The following is a 24,031-nucleotide window of genomic DNA, read 5'->3' on the forward strand; positions in this document are numbered from 1 at the left end:
TTTGGCATTTCATCAGTCAATCACGAAACATTACACCTATGGTATAGGAGCATAATAAGCGCAAGGCAAAACTCTCAGTAAAGAAAGCGCGAGTGCTTGGTCACAAGGAAAATAAGAAATCGTGCGGAAATCTGCAGAAGGCGGGTCCCGTACCAAAAATTGGCAGGATATCACGTGCACTTCCAGCGGTAAGCAGGTTTGGCCGAGTTCAATGCGATGCCACACACCAGGCGACACGTGTCTAACGGATGAGAGAGAAAACTGCTTACATCACATGAGTAACGGTCGAGCAACTTACTCGCGCGATATAGCTGGAGACTGTAGGATCTGGAGGCTCTAGTTCAACGGCATAGAATTAACCTGATGGATGACTGGATTCGACCAGGAAATAGACTGAGGCACATAAAAATTGAGGTCTGGCATGACCGATGAGTTGGCAGAAGAATCAGTTTCGCGGGCAAATCCTAGAGTAACGGAAATAATGACCGTTTAAAGAAAACTGACACTTAGTTCGTAAGGCGACAAGTGGCCACCTCTCTATGCAGTGTTACATAGCGATGATGACGCAGAGCAGCGGAATTCTAATGTACTAAGGTAGGCAATCGAGAGAGCTGGGAAGAGGAAACGAATAGTGATGGAGTAGATGGGCTTTAACCACGAACAGACAAAGAGCAGAGGGAACAGAAGTAGAGAAAGAAGCGAATTGCAAAGAACAGAAAAGTCGAGCTGACCTACAAAGGCAGTATTGAGGAGACAGAGACAAGAGAGTCCGAGAGTCTGTGAACTCCAGAGAAGGCTTGAGAGGTTCAAGCAACTCCTCTGTGTATACCTGTCTGGTATTGAGTACCAAATTGGACTCATACCACTGAGACCAGTTGAGGTCGATATTCAGTAAGGGGAGTCTATGTACTCTAGAGGATTGGGGGATCAAAGTACCACCCTACTGATCATCATCTGTTAGGTGAGACTGAAATTGAGATCCTTATTGTAAAATCTCTGCTTTAAGAGACAATAGAAAAGGCCACCACTAAAGGCTGGACCAAGAGATGTAACCCAAGAGAATTGGGTGAATTCCTTATTAAATTTGTTGTGTTTTTATATTTGCTTATTGTGTTTCTCTTACTGTTCCAATTGCCTGTGTATTTCGCAATCTTATCGATCTATTGCTTAAAATAACATAGGCACATCCCAGCACATGGGTCTGTAATACCTTCATTAATTAACTAAGATCATTCACGAGTGATTTCAGATCAAGTGGTATTAGAGCTCTAGGTTGTTTAAGGTTAGACAAGCTTGTGCTTGATTTTGTTGTTGAATGCTAATTAGATCAAAGCTTAAATTAGGAGAAGGAGAGTCGGTTGAGACTAACCCGAAAATTGGAAGAGTCTATCGTTAGAAGAAAATGTCAGAGGAAAGTCCCTTGGGGCCAGACCCTTAATTCATAGATAGTTTCCTGGCCATGAGTTCCATGGTAGAGGAAATGTATAGGGACTTTAGGAAACATAAAGATGATGTTTCATGAGGCTCCAAGCAAGATAAAGGAGAAAAGAGTCTCTCCTCCATGACCACTCAAAAGGAAAAGGGAAAGAAGAAAGCTTTCTCACACCTCCTAATAGCCCTGAACATAAAAAGAAGACGTCTTTGATATTAGATGTTAAATTTGATTTACCAATACATGATGGAGAGTTGAATGCAGAGAAGCTGGATGATTGGATCAAACAAATTGATGTTTATTTCAGAGTGTAAAGTATCGACTCAGACAAGGGTAAGATTCAGCTGGCTAGCCTATGCCTCGGAGGCACTGCCTTGGTATGGTGGGAAGGCAGGACACAAGCTGACATGAAGAAACATGGTAAGATTCTTTATGTCTGTAGTGAATTTGTTTCTACAATCAAAAAGTAGTTCTATCCACTAGCTTACATGCAACAAGCCATGATGAGCTAGCAAACTCTTCGCCAATTGAAAGGGCAAAGTGTACAGGGTTACACCCAAGAATTTAGGAAAAAGAGCTTTGATTCTAGGAATTTCAATAGACTCACTTGAGACTCTGTTGAAGTACATAGGTGGTCTACACAGCTACATGAGGAACACTATCCTCATGTTTAATCCCACTAGTATAGATGAGATATATGTCCAAGTTACACATCTAGAAGCTAGAGGAAATAATGGGAACCCAGAAGTTAGAGGATCATCCAAGCCCATTACAAGCAAGAATAAGGAGAAAAAAAAACAGAAATGGAAAGGGAGGAAGGCCAACACTGCACAGAAAAGCAAGTCTTCATGCACTCATTGTAAGAAGGATGGGCATGATGATGAGCACTATTGGATTCTTCATCTAGAGCTGAGACCTAAGAAGTTTGAGGGTAAGAAGAAGAAGACTACTACAACTATTCAGAAAGATTTGGGGTCAGACTTAGAAGATGAAACAACCATTGCAGCCACAAGTATAAAAGGTAAAAATTATGAAGCATATACTAGTAATTCTACACAATCTATTAATGATGAAGAAAATGAGAGAAAAAGACATGAGATTTTCCATATTCGAGTTATTTCCAAGCATCAAAAAATTGATACTTTGTTTGATAGTGGCTCACAAGTAAATTTAATTTCTGAAGAAATTGTAAATAAGTTGGGGTTACTGACTACACCTCACAAGAAACCATACCCATTAGGTTTGTTAAGTGATAAAGCACAACTACAAGTGACTAGACAATGTAAACTTAAGTTTTCTTTTGGGTCAGCATTTGTAGATGAGGTTGAGTTAGATATAGTTCCTCTGGATATATGTGGAATTGTTTTAGGAAGTCCTTACTTGTATGATAGAAAAGTTATTTTCTATAGAGCTGAGAACAAGTATCTACTCGTTAAAGATGGAATCGAATACTTTGTAAGACCTCATAAGCTCAAGAATAATTATACTCTCAGGGCAGATGAAACGAATTGTAAATTCATGCAAACAATTTTTACTAATGGTTGTAAAGGAAAAGAAACCTGATAAAACCAATGTATTTGAGGGTTGTGATGCTAAAAAGCAAGATGAATTAGAAAAAGTTGTTTCAGAATATGATATCTTGTTTCAAGAACCTAAAGGTCTACCACCCAAAAAGGAAATAGTGCATGATATTAATTTGCCGCAAGATGATCCATTGCCTAACATCGGAATGTACAGGTTGTCCGCTTTAGACAATGCAGAAATCAAGAAGCAGGTGCAGGAGTTGCTCGAGAAGGGATTCATTAGACCTAGCACATCACCATGTGGGTCTCCAATTGATTTGGTGAGAAAGAAAGATGGCTCGTGGAGAATGTGCATTGATTACCGAGTAATGAATAAGATAACGATCAAAAATCGTTACCCCCTTCCTCACATAGATGATCTATTAGATCAATTGAAAGAAGTTGTTTATTTTTCCAAGTTAGACTTGCATAGTGGATATCATCAGGTCAGAGTTGCAGAACAAGATGCATGGAAGACTGCTTTCAAAACAAAGCAGGGATTGTATGAGTGGCTAGTTATGCCTTTTGGCTTAACTAATGCTCTTGTTACTTTCATGAGAATAATGAATGATGTACTCAGACCTTTTCTTGATTATTTTGTTATCATATATCTGGATGACATTCTTATATTTAGAAAAACGTGGGAAGAACATTTAAAGCATGTTAAGCAAACACTAGATGTTTTGAAAAGAGAAAAAATTTATGTTAAACTCTCAAAATGTGAATTTGGAAAAACATCTTTGAATTATCTAGGTCATATAGTAGGGGGTGGTGAATTGAAGATAGATCCCTCTAAGGTGGTAGTCATTGTAAACTGGCCTAAACCCAAATCTGCTACAGAAGTTAGAAGCTTCTTAGGAGCAGCACAATATTGGAGAAAGTTCATTTCTAACGTTTCCTTAATTGAAACTCCCTTACATGCTTTAACAGGATTGACCAAGTTGTTTCAATGGGGAGGCAAACAGCAGAAAGCCTTCGACACCTTGAAAGAAAAGACTAGTACAGCACTAGTGCTAGCACTGCCTGATCTTCAAAGACCATTTGAGATCCAAACGGATTCCAGTGATTATGCCATGGGAACAGTGTTGATACAACATGGTAAACCCATATGTTATCATTCTGACACATTTAATTCTGCAGTAGTTAACTATCCAACATATCAAAAAGAATTGTATGCATTAGTACAGAGTGTGAAAAAGTGGAAACATTACTTAATGGGCAAAGAGATAGTTTACATACTAATCATCAACCACTTCAATATCTACACTCCCAAACTAAGTTGTAGCAATTAGGACACTATAGGTGGATGGGTTTTCTACAACAGTTTCATTTAGTCATAAGATATAAAAAGGGAATACATAATAAAGTTGCAAATATGTTGTCTAGACCTATTATAAATGCATCCACTATACTTAAGCATAATTCAGTACTGCATGAGAGCTACATTGAACAATATGCTCAAGATATAGATTTCAAATATGTACCAAGAATTGGATTATCACATTAAGGACCAACTCTTGTATCATTGTGAGAAGTTATGCATTCCACAAACTGAAAGAGTAAAGATAATTCAGGAAGCACAAACTTCTCTAATATCGGGTCACTCTGGTGTAAGTAAAACGGTTTCACAGCTGCAAAGATTTTGTTATTGGCCAAAAATGAATGAGAAAGTTTTTAGATATGTAAGAGGGTGTACCATGTGTGCTAAAAGCAAGCCCAACAATAGACAACTAGGCATGTACACTCCACTGCCAGTTCCTTCTCATCCTTGGGAAAGTGTTTCCATGGACTTTGTTGGAGGACTACCTAAATCTAAGAAAAGTCATGACTATTTATATGTTGTTGTGGATAGGTTCAACAAAATGTGTATTTTGATACATTGTAATAAACAGATTACAGCTGAACAAACTGCAAAGTGGTTCTTTCAGCATGTATGGGTTCATTTTGGATTACCCACTTCCATTGTATCTAATCCAGACACCCGATTTGTTGGGAATTTTTGGTCGAGTTTGTGGGAACTGATGGACACCAAATTGAAGAAAAGCACAGCCTTTCATCCACAGACAGATGGCCAGATAGAAGTAGTCAACAGGACAGTGATCTAGTTGCTCAAAGGTTATTGTAGCAGTCATCCCAAACTTTGGGATGAACATTTTTGTTATGTGCAACATGCTTGCAACCGAGCAAAACATTCTTCTACACAGAGATCTCCTTTTGAGACTTGATTTGGTTTCACACCAAGGTCTCCCTTGGATTTTGTCTTTGGTAAAGAAATAGCAGTTGATGGACACAGTGATGTGGACAAGGCAACCACGTTCATTGAACAAATCCAAGAGATTCACCAGGTAGTACAGGAACAGCTAGAAAAGAGCCAAGCCAAATACAAGGAAAGGCATGACAAGCATCGAATGGAGCATAGGTTCCAAGTTGGTGATCAAGTCTGTCTATATATCAGCAAAGACAGAATGCAAGGTGAAGGTAAAAACCTAAAGCCAATAAGGTATGGACCTTTCAATATACTTGAGAAAATTGGTGAGAATGCTTTTCTCCTTGATTTACCAGCTTAAATGCACATCTACTCAGTTGTTAATGCAGATAGCTTGAGACTATTTGAACCTTCGTTAATTGAAGATCCTGAAGAGAAGAGTCAATTGCCTTCCATTAATCATCTGTTACCTGAATATCTCAATGAATTGCAGGAAGACACAATTCTGGACAGGAAGGTGAGGACGACGCGCAGGGGAGATGTTGAGTACCTCAAGATTGGACGCAAGGGTTCAAATCAAAGCAGTGCAAAATGGATAGAGATTGGACAAGTGAGACAACGATACCTTCACTTAGTTGATGCTTGAAAACCAACTTTTGGTGTTTCAAAAGCTTTTTCAGTGGGAAGTCCGTGATCCAAATTGGATCCTTAAACATATTCCATGACTGTTTCAAATTATGTTAGGCTTCAAAATCTTGTGAATAACGAGATTATCAAAAATGACCTCTGGACAATGGTAATTTGTGGCCAACATGGAACAACGAGGACCCTCAGTCAAAGCACGCTGACTGTTGGCCCATGGCGATCGTGCATGGATTCAAATTGGCAATCGGAAGCCCAGATCCAGAAATAGAGGCAGTTTCTGATACGCGATTAGCACAAGGCAAAACTCTCAGTAAAGGAAAGCCCCGAGCACTTGGTCACGAGGAAAATAGGAAATCGTGTAGAAATTGGTAGAAGGTAGGTCCCGCACCCAAAAACTAGCAGGATATCATGTGCACTTCGAGCAATAAGCGGGTTTGGCGGAGTTCAACATGATGCCACACACCGGGCGACGTGTGTCCAGGGGATGAGAGAGAAAACCGCTTACATCACGTGAGTAACGGTCGAGCAACTTACCCGCGCGATATAGACGGATACCGTAGGATCTGGAGGCTCCAGATCAACAACAGAGAATTAACCCGATGGATGATCGGATTCAACAGGGAAATAGACTGAGGCACATAAAAATTTGAGGTCTGGCATGACCGATGAGCTAGCAAAAGAATCAGTTTCGCGGGAAAATTCTGGAGTAACGAAAATAATGATCGTTTAAAGAAAACTAACACTTAGTTCATAAGGCGACAAGTGGCCACCTCTCTGTGCAGCGTTACACAGCGATGATGACACAGAGTAGGGGAATTCTAGTGGACCGAGGCAGGCGATCCAGAGAGCCGGGAAGAGGAAACGAACAGTCAAGGAGCAGATGGGCTTTAAGCCACAAACAGATAAAGAGCAGAGGGAACAGAAGTAGAGAAAGAAGCGAATTGCAGAGAACAGAGAAGCCGAGATGACCTACAAAGGTAGCATCAAGCAGAATGAGACAGAGAGAGTCCGAGAGTTTGTGAACTCTAAAGAAGGCTTGAGAGGTTCAAGCAACTCCTCTGTGTATACCTGTCTGGTATTGAGTACCAAATTGGACTCATACCACTGAGACCAGTTGAGGTCGAGATTCAGTAAGGGGAGTCTGTGTACTTTAGAGGCTTGGGGGATCCAAGTAGCACCCTACTGATCATCATCTGTTAAGTGAGACTCAAATTGAGCTCCTTATTGTAAAATCTCTGCTTTAAGACACAATAGAAAAGGCCACCACTGAAAGCTGGACCAGGAGACGTAGCCCAAGAGGATTGAGTGAACTCCTTATTAAATTTGTTGTGTCTTTATATTTGCTTACTGTGTTTCTCTTACTGTTCCAAGTGCCAATGTATTTCGCAATCTTATCGATCCGTCGCTTGAAATAGCATAGGCACACCCCAGCACATGGGTCTGTAATACTTTCATTAATTAACTGAGATCATTCATGAGTGATTTTCATATCATGCCCCCTCAAAGAGGCTGAATTATAAGGCATTGATCTATCTTTTATATATTTTTTTGAGTTGGTTTCCTAACAAAAATGGATAGCCTTCTTTTAGAAACTGGTTTTTCTAGGTGTCATTCTAACAATACTGTCTACACCAAGAAAGTGGGAAAGTCTCTTATCATTCTTTTTCTTTATTTTGATGTTCTTATCCTTACTAGTAATGATCTGAACCTTATAAATCATGTGAAGTCTAGCCTTAAAAAGAAGTTTGAAATGACAGACTTAGGACACTTGAATTATTTTCTTGGTCTTCAAGTCTTTCAATCCAAGGAAGGTATTTCCCTTTCCCAGTCCAAGTATGCCTGTGATATTCTACATCATTTTCACATGGAAGACTGTAAGCCAACCCCTTCTCCCTTTCATTCTGGATCCAAAATTTCAGTCACTTGTACTTCCCCTAAAGTTGATGCTACCTTATACCGTAACTTGTAGGAAAACTTTTGTATCTGACCCATACTCATCTTAACCTTTCCTTTGTTGTTGGCCTTATTGCTCGGTTCACGTAAAACCCACATGAAAGTCATTGGAAAGAAGCTAAAAGAATACTTCGTTATGTTCGAGGTACAGTTCAGTTTGGGATTCATTACAATGCAGAAGCATCTCCTCTATTGGTTGGTTTCACTTATTTGATTGGGCTAGTGACCGTGATGATCGGAAGTCTACTGCAGGTTATGTGTTCACTCTTGGTTCAGGACCTATTACATGGGCTTGTAAGAAACAAAGTGCAATTTCTCTTTCTTCAGTGGAAGCAGAGTATTGTGGTGCTATAGAAGCTAGTAAGGAAGCCCCATGGCTTCATCATATCCTGTCAGAGTTTGGCTTTCAGCAGCGGCATCCGACTATACTTTGGTGTGATAATCAAAGTGCCATTCAACTATGCAAAGATCCAGTCCAACATCAACACAGAAAACACATTGAACTACACATGCACTTCATCAGAAAGCTCATTTATGACCATGTTCTTGAAGTGCAATATTGTTCAATAGATGATCAAGTTGAAAACATATTTACATAGGCTCTCATAGAGGCAAGTTTACTAAACTTAGATTTATGGTTGGAGTTAAGGAAGTTGTCACTATGGGGGGATATGCTCTAATGCTTCCTTCGTTCTCCTATTGTGTCATATTTGTACATCCTTCAATCCTATCCCAAGTTGTTCTTAACGGGCGATGTTAGGATATTCCAACACATAGGAAATAGTTAAGTATAACTTGGTCTAGTGTAGAGTTAGGTAAAGTGTGTTTCTTTACTATGTACATTTGTAACTTACAATCTGACGGTCACGATATGTTCTAGACATGAAGTGATCTAACGATTCATTCTATTCTCGGTATTGCTGACATTTGATCTGTGACTTAACACTCAATTGGTCCATGATCTCTATTTAAAGAGCATGGAGGGTCATTTGTAGGGTAACCATTCATGAGAGAAGCTTATGTAAATTTTCATTCTTTTATTAATAAATTACCTGAAGTGGCTGCGTTGGATCAGGAAGTGGATTGTTTCCCTCTTTGAGGGTTTTAACCACGTTAAGAATATTGGTGTATTGATCTGTGATCTATTTGTGAGCGGTGTCCTTTGGTTTTTTGTCTGAGGAACTTACCCTGTAAATTCCTACATTTCACAAATTCCCTCTTTTATCTATATTCACTTCCAAGAAAATAACTTGGATTTGTTATTATTTCATACACTAGTAAGAAATCTATTTTTTTAAGAAAAGATCACAAATCCTATCTTTTCTTACATATATGCAATGTTATATAAATAGAAGCAAACTTATTACTTTTGTTGTGCTCTTAAATTATGTTTGTTGTGCTCTTAAATGGCGACTCCAACAATTTTTTTTCTTTTCTCTTAAATGGTCTTCCCTAGGAAATTACTTTTGTTATGCTCTTAAATGGTGTTTGTTGTGCTCTTAAATGGCAGCTCCAACAACTACTTTTTCTTTGCTCTTAAATGGCGGCTCCACCGGCCATGAGCCAAAGCATAAACTGGATATGGAAAGAAGACATTATGGTGGCCCCCAAATTTTAGAGAAGCTCGGGAGTATGTCCTTTTCCTCACCATCAATCCAGGAAACAACCCACAACTAGTAAGTAAAACGAAAGGACAGTTATCAAGAACCGAACCCTAACTAAATTCTAATCCAACTGTCATGTAATAAAGGATAAATAAATTTTAATTAATATTCTTTGTGTAAAATAAACGTGAAATAGGGATGTTACAAATCCGCCCCCCTAAATAGAACATTGTCCCCAGTGTTCATCTATTATTGGGAATTAATTTCTACTCATTATAAAGAATCCAAACAACTGAAAATGAGATCCTTTCCCTTCAAAATGAAGGATTCCATTTCCAATGAATACCAATAGGCAAAAGAAATAATGTTGATCTATAGTCATAAGCATTTATAACTGCAAAACAAAGCAATTTCTACTTTCCATAACTTAGCCATTATTCAATTATATAGAAACAAAACAAAATCTCTATACCAACTTACCATTACTTACCAATTACTCTTACAAGTCATGGTCACTTTTACGCAAGCACTTCAATAGTGATTGGACGACTCATCAACACTCCATGGTAAGTAACCTGTAATGTATGACTAACAAATTCAATCACATTAGTCACAACATTTTTAATCAAATGAAATACTTTTAACTATCAATCAATTATGCAATGACAGGTCATATTTAAATCACAGTACTTTTACAAGTACTTAGAGAGAACTAACACTCTAATCATCCAAATGATAAATCATTGCACGACGTGCACACTGTCTTAGCTCCCTCTAAAGACATGCACATGGTACTTCTAAAAGTACCCAAAGAGCACCTAGCTCTCTAATCATCAAAATAGTCAATAACTGCACCAAGTGAAAATTGTCTTAGCCCCTACTAAGATGATCACAAGATTGGTAATATAATAAAGGAACTAAAATTCCAATAACTCCTTACTGAGCACTAAGCTCCTTTCTGTTAAGATGTGCATAACATATTTTAAACAATTATATATAAAATTCATTTTTAACACAACACATAACTAATTAATTATTTTTTCTCCTATGAGAACTATAGTGGTAAAGGAATGCTCCTCCCAACCCATGGGAACTGATTTCCACAACCAGATCGAGTCATTTTCGCATCTAGACAATTATTTAATAGAGACTATACTAGGTCTAGTATGGAATTCCACTGGCCAACCAGCTCAAGAATTCCAATGACCGCATAGGGTCCAATATAGGATTCCTCTTAGCAACGTCCTACCTATTCCTCTGATAGCGTCCCGTCTATGAGGAATTTTGGGCCTCCTCCAACAGGTTCCAAATCAATAGAGTTGTCTCACACTTTACCCTCTTCACCATCCTGGCCAACTCTTTTCCCTTACTAAGATCATTTATCTTTAGGGAGAGGAAATCCAGGCAGGCAACCGCCATCAACCCAAGGCCTTATGGCCTTTCACAATTGTCGACAATTGTCTGGCATGTTAAATTTATCTTTTAGCACTCTTTTCCACAATAATTTACATAATGAACCATATGCACATTATCATTAATAAAATAAACATGCATGTACACCATTCATTTACACTTAACCCTCAACATGGGTCCACAATATCTAGATTGACAGGAAACATAACTAACATACATGTTGTATTCATTCTGATTTTCCAAGTAACACAATCATGCATATCATATAACATTATACTTTCTCATTTATGATTGCAATTCACATTTCAACGTTTTACCTTGACAAGTTTTCTTGTTGCCATTAAGCTACCACTACTTAATCCCATTAGCAACGTTAGTCATAAATATGCATCATTTAACAAGTATTCACTTTCCAAATCATTTCCAATTTTCACAGTGTATTGTCATCAACATACCAATATATGAAGTAACTACCATAATCACTTGTTTATGAATTGTAATAAGCTTAAATAAAATTCAATTCATGCATATAAGTTTTTTTAGTTAGTCATGCAACACTAATCAATCACAGCTACCAACCATCTTAATGCATCCATGACAAGACTTATTCAACAATTAGTTATTACAATCAAGTCTCACTACTTGACTCAATATCTAAAGGGGTTCTTCCGGTGTCCTTTTAAAACACTCTATTCTCTTATTCAAGGAAATTCCCCATATTTTACATTCATGCATTCACTCATTAAAAGTAGTGCATTGTAACTTCAGTCGTGTTCATTAAATGTATCATTAATATTTCCATATTTGTAAAAGTTGGTAGTTAATTGTCACTTTCCTTAGTGAGTGTTCAAGATTATTCATAAGTGTGACAAAGGTTTTATTATCTTTTATCCTCATCAAGATTCAAATGTCATGAACATAGTTTTGCAACAAACTTTATTACTTACTACTCCTTGCAGTTATAAACATGAATCACACATATCATGTCAAAAGTAGTCTACTACATATATCAATATGTAGGTGGTTAGACTCATACCTGAGTTGATGCTCACTAGTAGCATACCTCGATTTCTTTTTTTCTTAAAAATTCCCAAAGGTGCTAGTGCTACAACCTTTAGCTCTGATACCACTTGTAACATACCCCGGTAACCTCACATGAAAATGCAGGGAGTTAGAATTTTTTACACAAATTACTCACAGGTAATTATCCAAATCACTATTCCATATTCCTCATTAACCATTAGATATAATGTTCATTAGTACATAAAGTAACTTTCAATAGAAGATAGTAACTTGCATAACCATTAACAACCACTGTTGTAGTACTGTTGTTGTATATTAACATAAATTGTCTCATGAACCTTGCATTCATTTCATGATTCCCTTAACCAAATTAATTATTAACATACTTGGTATTATGGATATCACATCACATAAGGAATCAACATCATCAAACTGACACAATAATCAATCATATCATTGAACACTGATATACCCTGGAAACCCCGTAGGGTGAAGTCCAGAAAATGTTTAATTTTATTATTAAACGCTTGTGAGGGTGTTCACCCTTCATTCAATGACTTATAAGGGAGTCCATTCCTTATCCATTGTTATAAAATATTATAATGAAATGTCATTAAAATACCACATACCTAGCTAAAAGCTATTACAATTGTCACGAAACCATTTACCTACATATTACCACTCTCTACATCCTTGTGGCATGATTGCTCCATCAGTGTACCATCCTGCAACTTGTACTGATGAGCATGGACTGTTATATCCTTATCTACCACAATGTTAAACATAATTTGTCTTTGGTACAAACTGTCATCGTTTCCTGTCATTGTTGTCATCAACAAGCTTTAGTAACAATATTAGATAAAATATTAATCAATCAATATTCAGTCTCTAAAAGAGATATTTTAACATCTATTCATGTGCACCCATGAGATGTAAATATAATATCACAACATGCTTCTTCTAACAACATTGTGCATGTATAAACAAATAATTATCAAGCATGTCAAAATAATTACCACGTTACTATGATCATCCTCGCACCAACACACATTCATATCCAAAGGATACCGTTGTAACCATTCATATTCCATTTAAAGGATACTAGCAACTTATCTTTGTTTTCCTTTCATGTAATTAGATAAAAACTTATTCAAGAGAGCTAACCCCTTAGCTTCTTCTTTGTGCGTGTAAGTAAGTAATCTTTCCAATATAATAGATATTATTATAAGGGAAGACTAACATGATAGACATCATTATTGTCCATGCAAATGCAAGTCCCTTTTCTGAAAAGCATCTTTTCCAAAATAGAGTTATTTATAAAATCTATTGTATGCACAAAGACATGTGTTGCTCTAAAACAAAACTAATGTGTTAATCATTATTTCTTGCATGCGCATAAGTAATTACTTGTTTTACTTTCGAGGATCTAACATAATACTTACTCTTTTCTGCACACAAATCCATGTTTCTCTTTTAAAATATATAACACAATAGTTCTACAAATCCATGCATGTAGTCAACTATTGTTTCTATGCTTCTACATATGTGTTCTTTTCACATAGTTATTTTCAAGAACCCAACATAGTTTCTCTATCTTTCTATGTACAAAGTCCTTATGAATTTGTTTCCAAGAAAGTATCATAACAAAGTTCTCATTCATTTGTTTTTAGGAAAGTATCATAACAAAGTTCTCATGCATTTGTTTTCGAGAAAGTATCATAGTCAACCTTTCTTTTGGGCATAAGAACTAAAATAATAATAATGCTAACCTTTTATGCATTAAACCATGCAATTAAATCAAACTAACCAATATACAATACACAAATCATTTATCTTTTCTTCAACAAAGATTGATGTCCTATAAAGACATAAGGTAGTTATTAAAACTACATATTTCAAAAGAAAATCTCATTTTTCAAGAAAAATAATCTAATTAACTTTTGTCTTTTAGTTTTCACCACTCATGGAAATATTTCACAAATTCCCTCTTTGATCTATATTCACTTCCAAGAAAATAACTTGGATTTGTTATTATTTCATACACTAGTAAGAAATCTATTTTTTTAAGAAAATATCATGCATCCTATCTTTTCTTACATATATGCAATGTTATATAAATACAAGCAAAGTTATTTATCTTTTAATGCCGTAATTATATAATAATAATATTTATCTACACTTAGTAATATATTTTCTTTACCAAGAAAAATATATAATAACAATCTTTGTCTACATGTAATAATATATTTTCTTTACCAAGAAAAATATATAATAACAATCTTTGTCTACATGCAGTAACATATTTTCTTTACCAAGAAAAATATATAAAAATCAATCTTTATCTACATGTAATAATATATTTTCTTTACTAAGAAAACTAACGTGAATTTTGTAACCACAAAATCTAGATCTTTTTCAGTTATCTTGCATTTCAAGAAATCACAAATCTACTTAGTTTTTAACACACAAAATTCACATATAATATGTGTAATAAAGTATGTGCAAGAATATTCATATTGTATCTTTTCTTTTCAAGAAATAAAATGTAAATGAAATATATACTTATCTTAACTGCAATACCCATGAACTGGCAAATGGTTTGGTCTCAACAAAGGGCATTTGGATGCTTTGACGTTTTGCAGGCGACTATATTCACTATGTCGTCAAATCCACATATGCCTCCTTCTGAGCATTTACTTATTCCTTCGCTGGGAAATTACTTTTGTTGTTCTCTTAAATGATGTTTGTTGTGCTCTTAAATGGCGACTCCAACAATTATTTTTGCTTTGCTCTTAAATGGCCTTCGCTGGGAAATTACTTTTGCTGTGCTCTTAAATGGTCTTTGTTGTGCTCTTAAATGGCGGCTCCACCGGCCATGAGCCAAAGCATAAACTGGATATGGAAAGAAGACATTACGGTGGCCCCCAAATTTTAGAGAAGCTCGGGCATATGTCCTTTGCCTCGCCATCAATCCAGGAAACAACCCACAACCGGTAAGTAAAATGAAAGGACATTTATCAAGAACCGAACCCTAACTAAATTCTAATCCAATTGTCATGTATACAGCTTGAGTGGGCCTAATGGTTAAGAGCATGTGTTTCCTCCTAACAGGTCACAGGTTCAAAACCAGAGGGGGGTAGAGTATGTATGCCTTCGTAGACTTAGCAGTCAAATCGCTGCGCGGAGGTGGGTCCCTTGTCCCACAAAGGGGGTCTCATACACCAATTTGGTGTCTGGCTTGGCTGTGACTTTAAAATGGATATTATTATTATTATTATTATTAATAAAGGATAAATAAATTTTAGTTAATATTCTTTGTGTAAAATAAACGTGAAATAGGGATGTTACAGACCATTTGAATAAGCATTGTGCCAATGCAATGCAACCTTCTCATACAAAATATATACATTGACCATACATCTCATTGTAGCGATCCTGTAATTCTGGCAAGCACAATTCGATGGACAATCAAAGTTACAGGGTATGCATTTTCGAATTGTGTGGATGAAAAAAAATTATTCAACAAATACTCTGAGAGCGACATGCAAAGGATGGCTTGATACATATACTCATGATAGATGACTTTATATATATAGAAATATTTATTTATTTTTCTTTCTGATAAATATTTTATAAATTATGAAATTTATCAAATCATGTCATGATTATGTGATAATAGTTAGGCTACAAATTATTAATATTAATGTAATGGTTGCATTGGAGTACGTAGGCTAAAGCTTATCAATCAATGAACTTGTTAAAATCATAAACCTATTTGCATGCAATATAAAGTCATGTAATATTTTGAAAGTGATTGAGAATAATATTTGAAACCGTAAATAAAAATCCACACCGTGTTCAGAAATTCGCTCAACTCAATGTTAAATAAAATTAGTGATTGTGTTTTGAATGATCCAAAATCCTTAAATATAACTGAAATGAAAAAGGAAAAAAAAAAAAACAAAAACAAAAAAACAAAATCAAACTAACTAATCGATCTTAGCAAATCTCTCACTTTCATTGATATTTGCCATCTTACTTCTTAGATTTGAAAATGCGTACATATATGTGACTTAAAAACGAATTGTTTCACGGATTTAGCCCTCTAGGTTTAGGGATCTCTTAAGTTTATTCCAATCATGAAAGTTGATTTGATAGTGGATTTGTTGCTTTATCATACATTAATTTGATTGATATTGGCTATGTTGGCTTTGCTATTAACTAAAACATTTATTAAAATACATATTAATATATTTGGTAGGTTTTCATATATTAATTAAAACAATTTTAAACTAATCTTTATATTTCATCACTGGTGTTTTTTAAGTGAAGGAATGAAGAGTTAAGTATTTAGTATGTATATTAATTAAAATATTAATTTAAAGGTATAGACAAAAGTTCAAGAAAGAGTGGGAATTTTTTATGTTTAAAATGAATTTTTGAATGCATAAATGGATTCAACACCTTGAAAAACCCCTTGGGCACTCAAATTCAATAAATTAAACAACTTAAACTTGAGTTTAAAAAAAAACTGTCAGATTTTGATTAAAGTTAACCAGAAAATATGTCATGAAAAAGTCATTTCTTCTCTAAGTTAGAATACACCTTAATTTAAATATCAATATTTGATGAATTCAAATATTAATTAATACATTAATATAGTAATTCTACATTATTATAAATTTATGGAAGATAATTAATATAAATTTATGGAAGTGATGGAGGTAGATTTATTTAAAATTCAAATATTAATTAATATATTAATTATTTAAGATTTTAGTTATTTTATTTAATTATCCTACCACTAAGATCTAATTTTTCATCTTGTCCTGATGATGAATCACACTAGTTGGTTCGAAACACATCGGCCTAAATATACCAGTGTGATTTATTTTGAAGTTGTTTTCAAATCCAAATATTTTGTTCTTTAACTTTTATTTCATATTTTCATTAAAAAAATAATAATAAGATAATTAAAATTAAAGTAATTTAATATATTCTAAAACTTCCTATGTCATGGAAAAAGACACTTTTAATTCACATAGTTTTACTATTATTAATTATATATAATTATTTATAAAGATTGGATCAATGATTTTGTTGTTGGAAAATATTCATTATTATTTTTGAGTAGGTCCCTTGGGTTTATCGATCCCTTGGGTGTATTAATCTAAGGGTTCATATTTTTAGGGTATATTTTATTCATAGGGTTTAATATAAATCCCCTTGGTTTATAATCATGCTCTACCATGGTCCAATGTCACATTGTGACACAAATTTCCTCAATATGAAAAACAACCATGGTTTACCCTGGTCCAATGTCCTATCGTGACAAAGATTGTGTCAATATTAAAATGAATCATGGTCAATTATGGTCCATCATGGTCAATCATGGTCAATATGAAAATCAACCATGGTCAATCATGGTTAATCATGTTCAAGCATGGTCATTGATTGTCTAATGTCACATTGTGACAAATATTGTGCAATATGAACATCAACCTTATGTCAATCATGGTCAACTATCATCAATCATTGCCAACCATGGTCCAACATCAAATTTTGACAAATATTGTCTCAATATGAGAATCAACCAATGCTATCCATGGTCAATCACCATGGTCACATTGTGTTGGTCAACCATGGTCAACCATATTCAATCACGGTCAACCATGGTCCAACGTTGCATTGTGACAAAGATTGTCTGAATCTTAAAATAAATCATGGTCAATCATGGCCTATCGTGGTCAGTCATAGTCAATATGAAAATCAACCATGGTCAATCATGGTCATTCATGGTGAACCATGGTCCAATGTCACATTATGACAAATGTAATCTCAATATGAAATCCATTTGTATGTGAACCATGGTTAATGATGGTCAACCATTATCAACCATGGTTGAATGTTGCATTTTGACAAATATTGTCTCAATATGAAAATCAACCATGGTCAATAACCATGGCCACATTGTGTTAAAGATTGCCTCATGGTCCAACATCACATTGTGACAACCATGGTCAACCTTGGTCCAACATCACATTTTGACAAAGATTGTATCAATACGAAAATCAACCATGGTCAACCATGGTCAATCATGGTCAACCATCGTCAACCATGTTCCAATGTCGCATTGTGAGAAAGATTCTCTCAATATGAAAATTGATCATGGTCAACGATGGTCCAACAACATATTGTGACAAAGATTGTCTTAATATGAAAATCAATCGTGGTCAACCATGTTTGTTTTAGGGTTTATAATATTTATATTAGGGTTTATATAGCTTGGGTATACAATATTAATCCCTTGGTTTTATTAATGCCTTGGGTTCATTAATCTAAGGGTTTATCAATCACATGGGGTTATTAATCTAAGGGTTATTATTCATAGGATATAATATTATTGATAGAGTTTATAATCTTAAAATCAATCATAGTCAACCATGCTCTATCATGGTCAATCATAGTCAATATCAAAATCAACCATGGTCAATCATGGTCATTCATGGTCAACCATGGTCAACCAAGGTCCAACGTCACATTGTGACAAATATTGTCTCAATATGAACATCAACCTTATGTTAACCATCGTCAACCATGGTCAATTATGCTAAAACATCATCAACCATTGTTAACCATGGTCCAACATCACATTTTGACAAAGATTGTATCAATATGAAAATCAACCATGGTCATCCATGGTCACATTGTGTCAGTCAACCATGGTCCACCATGGTCCAACGTTGCATTCTGACAAAGATTGTCTCAATCTTAAAATAAATCATGGTCTATCATGGTCAATATGAAAATCAACCATGGGCCAAGATCACATTGTGACAATTTTTTTCTCAATATGAACATCAACCATATGTGAACCATGGTCAACCGTTGGCAATGATTCTCAACCATCATCAACCATTGTCAACCATGGTTGAACATTGTATTTCGACAAATATTGTCTCAATATGAAAATCATCCATGGTCAACCATGGTCAATAACCATGGTCGCATTATGTCAAAGATTATCTCATGGTCCAACGTCATATTGTGACAACCATGGTAACCTTGGTCCAACGTTGTATTATTTCAACAAAGATTGTCTCAATATGAAAATCATCCATGGTCAACCATGGTCAATAAGCATGGTCGTATTATGTCAAATATTATCTCATGGTCCAACGTCATATTGTGATAACCATGGTAACCTTGGTCCAACGTCGTATTCTGACAAAGATTGCCTAAATATGAAAATCAACCATTGTCAACCATCATCAATCATGGTCAACCATAGTCAAGCAGGGTTCAACATTGCATTGTGAGAAAGATGCTATCAATATAAAAATCGATCATGGTCAACCATTGACGCAAGGTTTCCCCTGCACATACCCACAGTATGCATATTTATGCATAAATCATTTTCCCCAGGATTTAATAATGACCCACCAGGTCAATACTTCAACATAAAGATGGTTAAGGCCCTTTTATCACAGTTCCTTTCTATCGGAACCCAATCACCCTGCTAATACCTCTATCAAAACTTCATCAACCCTTTAAAACATTCATTAATCCTCCTTAATGAAGTCTTCCTCAAAGCTTCCTTATCGGGGCTATTAAACTCCCATAAACCTTGGTCGAGCTTTTAATTCCACATATATAACCTTCCCTTCCAAAACCTCGGTTAATATATGCTTTTCACATGGAAACTCTCTATCGGCACTTAATATCCATTGTAATTCCCTTATAAGGGAATATACATGAAAATAGACACAACATACCTTTCTCCACTGACTCCCGGCCTTTGGCATAGTTACCGAGGATTTCTCTTATCACAATCGGCCATCGCAACTCTACAGTTGCATCACTTATATACCATCACCCCTCCGACTCCGATGTTGGACTATTGGAAACATTAATATATGTGTTCTATGTTTTCCATGACTCAACATCTATTTAACTCAATTACAAAGGAATTACGCTAAACTCCACTTAAAACATATATACGGAATTCAAATATATATACTCGTAACTATACCTTCATCGGATCCAGCTCTCCAGGCCTTTCCACTGTGCCACTCCGATATCCGCCAGCGCCAATATGCGATGGCCAATTTAATCACTACCGTCGATCAGGATCGCGATTCGACGGTCAACGATTAATCGCCCGATCGCTTAACTCTTCCATTTAAACTCTGATCCGACATAGTTTACGGACCTGATAGGGTTCTAGGCTATATTTGATAAAGTTCAGGTCTGCCTCTACACAGTTCCTCTTCCGAACACTAATTGAAGCGATCTGATGAGACCAATCTCGCGATTCAATCTTGGCCATCAATCTCCAAGATCTAACAGCTACTGTGCATCCTCCCTTCAATTCTCCATTACTCGTTTTACTTAGCTTTATGTTGTTTTCCAGTGTTAAAGTGGTTCTCAGTTTTCTTCAAAGGTTTCGGTCTACTACCATTTTGTTGCACATTCCTCCCCCTGAATGCTAGTTGTTGTTATTCTAATGGATTTAACAATCCATTATGATCCTCCTCGTCACGTCTTCCTCTATATATTCCACCTCGGCTCTACTTGCATGCAACTATTTCGGAATTCCAATTTACAATAATTTCAGTGCTAGAAACACACTTATCTAGGGTCGAAACAGACCTCTATATTTATAAATATACAAAATGATTACAGAATGAGACTCTCAGTTTCTCATGCAGTCCTCATCCTCTAATTTAATGGCCTCTGTTCATTATCTACTCGTAGGCTTACAAAAACACTCCAATCTGCTATCTATCTACTTATTCAACCTCTCCAACCTCTGTTCATGCATTTTCGAGCTTACATTGATACAAAGGGGTTTTAAAACCAATTTCTGGTTTAGATCCCTAAATCCCTCAACAAAGTCCTAAAAATCTCTTTCTCATCCCTAAGGATTCTCTCAAATCCACAAAATCATGAACTGACTCCTAAACTAAGATTTATAATCAATTCTCAATCCCTCAATCTCTCAACTATCCTAAATCTCTCATGTTCTCCTACATTCGAGAACATTTACAATAAAGCCTCCCAGTATTCAATTAATTCCTACTCTCATTAAAATCACTGAAAACATTAAATAATTACGTAAATCCAATACTTAGGAAACCAACTTCCTTGAAATACAAGACCCCCTATTTCTACTAGAATACAATGATAATATTGAGTTGGATGCTCCTGCATCAGACTCCCCATGTAAGAAAATTTATGACCATCTGGTCATATGTCTGGATAATTGTTTCCTACTGGATCCCAAACTTTATTTTGTAATCTGTCTTTGCTTGTCAATTGCTATATTGTTGTTGTTGTTTGCTGCTATTCTCCAGGTCTCAATACTTTATTCTGTAATACTCCACTTGCCTTGCTCTCATAGTCTGCTACTATTTTCCTCCTATTTTCACTCCTTTTCTTTCTTGTTGTTGTCTTTCTTCTTATCAACTCAATCTCTCTGTCTAGTATATCCTCTGTCTGCTAATTGTTTCCATCTCTTGATTGTTGAACTCTCCTTCTTGCTGGTTCTTTAATTAATTTGATTGTTTCCTTTTCATCCTTACCCTTTTCTTTACTGTTTTTCTGCACCTTTTCTGCTGCTGCGACATTGTCTTTCAGAACAATTTCATGCCTCTGGTTTTTGCATCTGTCAACTTCTTCTTGATTATTATTTATTACAATTGCTTTGTCATCCTTCTTCAGTAATCTATCCTGGACATTCATCCTTTGCTCTTCCAACTTCCTCCTTTGAAAGTCTAATTCTCTATAAAACTCAATGATTTTACTTGGAGTGATCTCTGGAAATTTTACACAATCTCTCATTACTTCATTTGTTATTGATCCACAATCACATGGTCCTCCTTCCTCTACTAAATCTTTCTTGACATCCTTCAGTAGATGTTCTTCCTCCTCTTCCTTCATTTGGCTATCCACATGTTCCAAATATGTTCCAGCTTTTGCAATAACATCTTCAATTATAAGACAATCATTATAATAAAAAAATATAAGGCCTTTGTACCTCTTTTCCCTTTATCACCACTCCAGTATGTTGCATTGATTTCTCTTCTTCTGTCAGCATATTAGTATGCCGATCCAAACTCAAAAAACTCTTGAGACTGTCAGCTATTATCCCCTTCTCATCATCTATTTCAATGATGTCTTCCAACATTTGTCCACTATAGTGAACTAATTCTTTCCCAGCCTCTTTGTCATATTCTACTTCAAAACTTTCATCTTCTGGAAGGTACTCTTTCACATCTTTGACAGCTTTAAAAGATTGTCTATCTTCTTCGAAACCTGCAATCATACACAAATCATTAGTTTTAAAATCACAAGACCTTACGGTCTTATTTGATGCTTCAGTCATCAAGTCTTCTGGCTGCTTTGAATCATTCATATGATTCAACTCCTCTAACTCTTCATCACTTTCAAAAAGTAATGGTCCACTTTCTGGTTCACATATCGAAACTTCAACATCTTCTTCAGCATCTTCCTTTTGTTGTAGCTCAACTCTTTCGAGCTTCACTATCCTCTTTTTGGCATCTATAACCTATTCAAGTTCCCTTAGCTCTTTTACTAACTGCATATTCACCTGCTGACTCCTCTTCTCTTGTAGCCTCTGCCACTTCACTTTCTTTTGCATGACATAACCATGTTTCTGGTCTGCTTCATTTCTTTGCAACATCTCCATTAACACTTCAAGTTGAATTGATATCTCAGCCTTCTCCCTCTCATATTCTTGTTTTCTTAATTTTCTCTGTATGCCATTTACCTTGGCATCCTTCTCCTTTTGTCCTCTACTGTGGTCTCTTTCAGAACCTCTGTTATGACTATCACTGGTCATCATCCTCTCCATCTATATGTGTTCCTCACTCACTTTACTATGAGTTGCACTAAAGTCTCTTCAACAGCAAGTCCTGTCTTGTTGCCACTTACCTCACCAAGCTCTCCTCACTCAGTCTTTTGGCAAGCAATTGGTTCTCTATCTCTGGAACCTCCTTTGAGCACTTCTCTTTGCTCCTTCTGGGCTTCAACTCATCTGCACTTTCCAAGAATACAATTGTCCTCTTTATCCAATCTCTGTTGGAATTCCTCAAGGTTCTGCCACATCTCTGTTTTCACTCAGAAACTTTCACCAGCTTCCTTTATCTCTTAGCAATTCTACTACATCCTCTGTGGAATTTCCTTTTGGGAGTTGCAATAATACTTCTGCTTCAATGCAAAGACTACAATCTTCTAATCTTCAATCCAATTAAAATAAACCCATATCATCTTACCTTCAAGATCTTTGTCTGATCTTGTCCTTCCATTCGCTTGCACTTTTGAATGGACTATCCTTTCCACTAGCTTTCAGTTGTTCTTCAAACTCTATTACTTCAAAAACTTACAAACATCCCTCTTACAGTTTAACTACTGTAATCTTGCTATAAAATTTCATTCATTCAATATCTGCTAATCACTAGACAAAACTGCATACCTTCATTTACTTCCAGGATCCCACCATTCCTACAAATCTATTTCAGCAAATCTTTATGCTTCCACTACACAATTTCTTGATATTCAACTACTGTCAATCAGATTTTAGAACCTGATCCTTTCTTCCAATCTTCCAGCTTTATCTTGAAAAAGCTCAACTATCAGCAACAATTCCTTTGTGTTGAGTTTTCTTTCCACTCAGAAATCCTTAACAATTCCTTCCATTACTACTTCTTAAGGCTTAATCTCTTTTTGCATAGATACTTCATTAGCTGCAACCATCATTCTTTAGTTTATTTCATTGTCAAAAAAGCTCACATCAGGATTAAATAAACACAATACCTGCCTGATTTCTCCATTCATTCTTCACATCCGAGTGAATCTCCATTCTCCAAACATCGCTGTAGACTCTTCCTGTCTCTGTAATCTCTGCTTAATTCTACCTCACCTGCCTCTAAGAACTTAACTGTTCTTCTCCATTCTCCCAGCTGTACTCTGGTTGCTTGACTGTCATATTAGAATCTGATCTCCCTTTCCTGCATACACATCTCTCGGTTCTGAATTCTTTCAAGAAACTTTCATACAAAATTGCTTTGTTCTGCCTTATACCAAATGGTTCATTTATAATTTAGCTCTGATACCAAATGACACAGGGTTTCCCTTATGCATATCCACAGTATGCATATTTATGCATAAA

At 35.8% G+C, this 24,031-nt stretch overlaps 1 pseudogene; it reads right to left on the reverse strand.

Annotated features, from left to right (window-relative positions):
- The window catches only part of LOC149235276 (mitochondrial import inner membrane translocase subunit TIM23-2-like), a 46,872-nt pseudogene extending 23,150 nt beyond the window's left edge, over positions 1–23,722 (reverse strand).
- Between the last annotated feature and the right edge of the window lie 309 nt (positions 23,723–24,031).

Source organism: Pinus tabuliformis, chromosome 8 (genome assembly GCF_031772625.1).
Source record: "Pinus tabuliformis cultivar Carrire ecotype Pingquan chromosome 8, CPIR1, whole genome shotgun sequence".
NCBI classification, from domain to species: domain Eukaryota; kingdom Viridiplantae; phylum Streptophyta; class Pinopsida; order Pinales; family Pinaceae; genus Pinus; species Pinus tabuliformis.